A 7,800-nucleotide genomic window follows, 5' to 3' on the forward strand; every position below is an offset into this window, starting at 1 on the left:
AATCTAAAATATAAGGAAATAGGTAAAAAATGGTATAATACAATTTGATAGACAATTAAATTGTGCATCTGATTCATGTAAAATGTATAGGGTGTTCCATTTAAATTAATCAAGTTATTGCGGTTTAAACCTAGTAATTATTTAATATAATTTTTAGACACTCTGTATAAGGTAGTATAAGTTTTATTATTGCAACACAAAATATAGTAAATAGAAAAACTTCAGTATAATATTTGGTTTTAAAAACTTAAATACCAACGCCTAGAAAAATTAAGCATTAAAATTGTTACTGCGTTATACAAAATCGTAAATACTTCAAAAAGGGTGAGATTTAAGTGAAGTAAAAAAACCTCTATCAAATGCCTTTACCTTTATTTTAATCCTAGAAACTAAAAACGTAATAACATAAGGATATTCTATTAAAAGAATTCAACTTTGATATTTTTTATTTATTTGGTACACTCTATACCTTTTGAAAATCATTTTAAATTGTAGCTTTAGTAGTTCTCCAACAATCCCATCAATCAAAATTTTTAAAAGTCTAATAATTTGGGCTACAGTAATTCGTGTTGATTGAGGTGAATAACCCTGTATACTAACAATACGGAGAGGACAACATAGAAATTGAAAATAAGAATAAACAAAAACAAAATGAACATGGAGAATAGAGCAACTTTATTACCAACCATGTAAAATAAAAATTGCAAGTGAGTATTAAACACTGTTTTACGTTAAAAAACGATTTTATTGAAGCAAATGTTTAATGAGTAACTGGTATCTTCTAGCACATCCAAAGAATATTAATATCATTATTAGAACGGGTTTATTTATAAAGCTTCATGGATTTATTTATAAAACTTACGCGTTTACGATCATCGTCTAAAAAAAACAATTAAAATTAATAGAATATATCCTAGTAACATCTTACGTTAGTCAGTTGTATCCATCGAGAAGCCTAATAATAATCTATACTAAATATATAAAATCCTTAAGTGACTGACATACTAATTAATCACGATCCTGCTCAAACCCCTTAACGTAAGAAGCTCAATTTTGGCATACAGGTTGATTCTAGGATGTAGAGGTTCGATAAGAAGGGATTTTTCGAAATTCCAGTTCCAAGAGGGTGAAACCACCCCTCAAATATTACAATATGTTTTATTTAAAAACGGTCAAGTCTCCGAAAAACGCTTAAACACGTATATTTTTATTTTGTTTCTTTACATATTTTAAGATTTTTTAAAAATGTATACAGGGTGTTTCTGAAAATCTGGTCATTGATTAATCACGACCCTGCTTAAAGCGCTTGACGTAAAAAGCTGATTTTTGGAAAACGGATTGACTTTAGGGTGTAGAAGTTCGATAAGAAGGAATTTTTCGAAACTCGAATTCTAAGGGGTGAAACTATCCCTCAAATATTAAAGTATTTTATATTTAAAAACCAGTGAGTTTTTCGGAAAAACTCTTAAACACGAATATTTTATTTTGTTGTTTTACATATTTTAAGATTTTTTATAAAGTTATACAGGGTGTTTCATAAAATATGACTATTGAGTAATCACGATTCTGCTTAAACTGCTTGACGTTTAAAGCTGATTTTTAGCAAACGGATTGACTGTGGGGTGTAGAGAATCAATCAAATATTACAATATTTGTTATTTAAAAAAAAAGTTCATTCAAAAAGTTGGGTAATTTCTTAACCACGATTCTGCTTAAACTGCTTGACGTAAAAAGCTTATTTTTGGCAAACGGATTTTTCGAAAGTCAAATTCCAACGAGATGAAACTACCCCCCAAAAATATTGCCAAGTTATATAATAATATCAAGGTGCCCGGTGGCGTAGAGGTACAGGCTCTCGTCTGCCAATCTCAAGGTAGTGGGTTCGACTATTTTTATTAAATAAAAATAGTTTGGGTACCTAGGTCGACTCAGCCTTAATGAGTACTTGGGATTCACAATCCTGAGGTAATTATAGGCGGTTGAAGCGTAGTGCTAGCCAGATTACCTTCCTTGTATACCGAACGGCTCTAGTATGGCAAGTTGTACCTTGCTACTCCCAAGGCGTTAAGCGCTATATACGGGAGCTATTATTATTATTATTATTATATCGTTTTATCTCAACTACATCCGTTGGTTTCTCGTGGTTGGAGGAGTGATTCGTCTCAACCATGATGGTGATAACTTTTCTGGCTTAGAAACGTTCCCGGTTAAGTTACATGTATAGAAATCGCATTGCTGTATGGCAGGTGTTAAGGATTACATATTTTTGCATAAGTTGGTACTGGTATGTTTCTAAGTCTATTGCCTTCAGCGATTCAATTAGTGTTTTTGGTATTACACCCATATTCGATAGTACTAAAGGGATGACCTGACTCGATTGTATTTCCACATATCCTTAATTTCAAAGCATGAATCAATATATTTTGGTAATCTTCTCTCTGTATGTTTGTGTTAGGTTATTGTTGTTTGTCACCGCAAAATCTATGAGCAACACTTCATTTTCTTTTTTTCTTCACTACTATGTCTGGTCTATTGTGTTCTAGTCTTTTATCTGTTATTATAGTTCTGTCCCAGTACATTTCATATTCATTGTTTTCAAGGATTGAAGCAGGTCTGTACTGGATAATAGTTAACTTTATGCTCTATGAGTTTATACTTCAATGCTAGTTCTTGGTGTATGATCTTTTCCCACTTGGTCGTGTCTAAATTTGTAGTCACTCTGTGCTATAGCTTGGCATCCTCCTATGATGTGATGTATTGTCTCACTTGCTTTGTTACACCTTCGGCATAAGTCAGACTCAATTCCGTCCTTTAATATGTATCTTCGGTAGTTATTGGTCTTAATCACTTGATCTTGGATGGCTATAAAAAAACCCTTCAGTTTCCGGTTGTAGCTCTCCACGTTTTAACCAATTGTACGACGCTTGTTTGTCGACAGTGTCTTGGTCTACGTCATGGGGAAACCTTCCATATAGGGGAATGCATTTTAGAGCTACTGCCAGCGGGCCTCCGATTGCCCAAATTTAGCCGCCCCTAACATGGAGACAGACGCTATCGGGTAGCTGTTCCTTTGGATACAAACGCTACCTGTCGGTATAATCACAATGGTATACCGACCCCCTTTTAGACTTTTGATTCTCATCAAGCACGGACTACTACTGGTTTTTGTCCACCCCGAGTATTTTATTTCCCCGGTACCCGCCATATCTGGCGAGCGTTTCCCAATTCGCACAGGGAGGCGTCCGATAGGAGATTCAGCAACACCCACGGATTATTATTATTATTATTATATAATAATATCGGCATATTGTTTTTTCTCATGCTGACAAAAATGTGAGAAAATTTTATCCAGTTTGAATGTTAATGGAAATTCTTGCTTTACTTTATCATCACCATTACAAATGATTAATTCGAACGAAGTCGCTGGTACACGCTAGTTACCTTATAAAACAAACATTTTATTTCTATGCAGAATTTCTCTTGACGGATGATAATTAAAGGCCAAAATGACATTACTCGCAAATTTTGAAGTATAATTAGTGGAAAATATTAAGTTTGTCAACTTTTACCGTTCTAAATTCGTACATTGAAATTAGAGAAACAAACTTCTACGCTAATTGAAACCACTAATTTAATCCACTGATTTCGAGATTTTGAATGAGGCTTTATCATATAAAACTTACAACAACGTACAGTTTGTACAGGATGTCTTCTAGACCTAACGCCACTTCACATTATCGTCGGTAGTTATGCCAGTGCGACAATGATTAGAATGGTCGTTGACTGAAACGGTACTGGGAGAATTTCCAGGTCAGGGGCTTGGAACACCCTCAAAAAAAATCCACTTCTCCAACTCCCAGGAGATGACATACCAAGAATTTACTTAACTTTGAGAAACACATCACTAGTATTAGTAGTATTGAGTAATAAAAAGGATTGGAAGGAAGAAACGCTTACTCAGCATGTAAAAGACCATACCATAAAGTGGTATACTGATACTACCAAAACCAATGCAGGGACAGGGATAGGAGTGTTTGGACCGAAAAATAAATACTCAGAACCAATAGGCACCTACCCCAGTATCCTTCAGGCAGAAATTTACGCTATCGAAATATCCGTACAATTTATCTTAGATATAGGAACAATCGAAAACAAGAAATTGTCATCCTATCCGATTGTCAAGCAGCATAGAAAGCACTAAACGCGATCAACTCAGTAACCATCAATTCGAAGTTAGTCAAAAAATGCTTAGAGAAGCTCAACAAATTAGGCAAAGAAAATAAAGTCCTCCTACTCTGGATACCTTCTCACCAAGGGATAGAACGCAGTGAAAAAGCAAATGATCCAACAATAGATCTGTAAGGTCGCGGTGATTAACTCCCCTACTAAGCATTCTGCATTCTACATATTAAACTTACCACACTAAATTTGTGTCAGGTATTTTCAATACATAGGATACTTGCGTAAGGTGCAAGATCTGTGAATTAATTATTAGATTTTTAATAAATTGCGAAAATCTGCATTTTTTTAATTTTAAAACCAAAGTGGGCCAGTTTTAAATCACTTAATTCTCCCGCTCGATGGCCAGATATCAAAAGGCATCCCTATTAAAGCGTCAGACTGAATAAAAAGAGGATGGTTTATAACAACGTCGTTTATATGATTCAGCACGAGGTGTTTTAATTGAAATCGAGACGCTTTACACGAACAAAATCAACTCGAGTAATTGCGAACCACTTAAAATCGTACAAATACGTGCGCGTAATTCATTCAACTCGCACTGATAGTGTCCTTGCAAAAAGTACGGCTTTAACGGGATCATAATATTGAATAAACGATAATGGCGCTTGTACGGATAAAATATTGACACTGGCTAGCATGGCTTTTACAAGAACTTTAATCGGAACGTAATCGCTTTTTCCATAATACCGCGATATCGTTGCTGATTTTGATCTGGTGTCGGAGCCTGAAGTAGATTTTATGATGGGAAAATAAAAAAAAAAATGTACAGGAGGAGTCAACGATATAATAAAGTCCATTATCTCATTCGATTCGAAGTTTACAAAAAAATGATAAATAAGAAAGTTATAGGTAAGGTGATACACATTTTAAAATTATTATAGAGTATACAGAAGGATGCTTCAAAAGTGTGTGGTAGGTATTACATGTTTTTTTAAATACACCCTATTTTTATTTTATTTTTAGATTCTGTGTAAAATTCAATACCTTTTTTGTATACCGGGTGGTGCATCGTCATTGGAAATATAGAATGTAGAATGTAGAATGTTTAGGAGGGGAGTTAGTCACCGCGACCTTAAAGATCTATTGTGTGTTCCCCTTTCTTGAGCTATAACGAGTTATAACTCATCATACAGTCTCAAGGCTTTAACAAAAGCCAGTATCTGAGACGGCTCCATAGAGGCCAGCTCTCCATCCTTGACATCAGCTGTACCAAAGTTCATGGCACGAATGGTCGTCGTCTCGGCGCACTCAGTGATGAGGTGTTCTGGTGTTTCCCCATATTCCCCACAGAATCTGCATTCGCCGTTGTTTCTCAGCTTCAGCCTACTGAGGTGTTCGTTAAGGAGACAGTGTCCTGTTAGAAACCGCGTGACAATCCGAAGATTGTTTTTACTTAAATCAAGGAAGCCTTTGATTTTTCTCGGTCGTAGGTTCTGAGGAACTTTTTCGAGTGTCTTAGACCGTTGGAAGACACCCATTCTAAGTTGCGGTTGGAGTCTTCCAGATTCTTCAGCTCCGCTTTCAGCTGGTTTCCGCTTGGAAAACAGAACGGTTCTGGTCCAGTTAGTGGAGTGTTCGCTCCTTTCCGAGCTAGATCATTTGCTTTTTCATTGCCTTCTATCCCTTGGTGAGCAGGCACCCAGAATAGGAGGACTTTATTTTCTTTGCCCAACTTGTTGAGCTTCTCTAGGCATTCTTGACCAACTTCGAATTGATGGTTACTGAGTTGATCGCGTTTAGTGCTGCATGACTATCGGATAGGATGGCAATTTCCTGTTTTCGATAGTTCCTGTCTAAGATAAATTGTACACATCTTTCGATAGCGTAAATTTCTGCCTGAAGGATACTGGGGTAGGTGCCCATTGGTTCGGAGTATTTGGTTTTCGGCCCAAATACTCCCATCCCTGTCCCTGCTTTGGTTTTGGAAGCATCAGTATACCACGTTATGGTATGGTCTTTTATATGCTGAGTAAGCGTTTCTTCGTTCCAATCCATTTTATTACTCAATACTACGGTGAGGTGTTTCTCAAAGTTGTAAATTCTTGGTATGCCATCCACTGGGAGTTGGAGAAGTGGAATTTTCTTTTTGAGGGTGTTCCAAGCCCCTGACCTAAAAATTCTCCCAGTACTGTTTCCGTCTATGACCATTCTAATCATTGTCGTATTGGCATAACTACCGACGACAATATGCAGTGGTATTAGGTCTAAAATGACCTCCATTGCTGCTGTTGGACACGTTCTCATGGCACTTGTGATACAGATACATGCCAGTCTCTGTACTTTGCACAGGTTTTGCCTTGCTGTACGTTGCTCTAGTTTTGTATACCAAGCAACTGCTCCATATGTAATCATGGGTCTTAGTATCATGGTATACATCCAGCGCAAAATTTTCGGGGCGCAGCCCCACCTATTTCCCGCCAGTCTATTGGAAACATAGGAAATCCCATGTAAACTTTGAACTGTCCAAACATTGGCTCGCCTATTAATATTAGAACCAAGTTGTAAATGGTTTTTCAAAGGTCTGCGTATGCTGAATACACATGCCAAATTTGAACAATTTTGGACAAGCCGATTTTAAGTAATTTAAGAAAAACTGCAGCTATTTTTAAATTAAAAGTATACAGGTAACAATGCAAAACCAGGTAAATGCCAACGTACCTTAAGTTGTGAACCTGTTATAAAATCATTATTAAATAATGTAATTTGTTGTGCTGTCTGTACTATTACGTTATAGTACCTACTATAACGTAATACGTGTATATAATTGGTTTAAAAAAAAAATTTAAGAGCGAACTGAACTGATCGCGAACAATTTCCAATTTTTTCATTTATCATTAATTTTTGATGTAATTTTTTAATATCACGAGATGGTTTTGGTGACTATTGTCGTAACGTCATATTACGCTCAGTGGCGGAGTAAGGGGGGGGGGGCGGAAGGGGCGGTCCGCCCCGGGCCTCGTCTTTTAGGGGGCCTCCGAATCTTAATAAGTATTTTTTTATTCAACTGGCAAACAAGGCCAATATCTGTTCAGTAGTTATAAAGCAGTTTGTAGGTGGAGTATGCAAACCATACGTATACGCCAACTATAAACAGTATAAATGGAAGCAGATATTTATTTAATTATTATCAATTATCAGGCCCCAGTAATTGTCAATGGCATTTTCTATTTAGGAAATTAAATCAAGGGAAAATTTTCTTTGTTTAAAATATCGAATAATTATTATTTTTTATAGATTTTGAGACTGAATTTATTTATTTTTACTGAATAAACATTTTAAATTACAACCAATTCACAACATAACTTGTATTCTAGCTGCATTACTGCTGATGAGCAGTGAAGTCTTTAGTATAACGGGGGCCACGGGCCTGAGACAGCGAAGGGGCCCCTCGGATCTTGGAGGACTTACAAAATCGCGATATTTTTTCGCGGTATTTCCCTGGAAGCATTTATAAGAAAAAATATTTAAAATTTTTGGACGAAAAAAACTACCTGTCAAAAAAATTTGTACAGCCTAAAAGTCAAAAATTTAGTGATTATCACAGCCCCTGTGACATAG

The sequence above is a fragment of the Sitophilus oryzae genome, unplaced genomic scaffold, assembly GCF_002938485.1.
Source record: "Sitophilus oryzae breed Bouriz unplaced genomic scaffold, Soryzae_2.0 scaffold_535_pilon_pilon, whole genome shotgun sequence".
Classification (NCBI taxonomy): Eukaryota; Metazoa; Arthropoda; class Insecta; order Coleoptera; family Curculionidae; genus Sitophilus; species Sitophilus oryzae.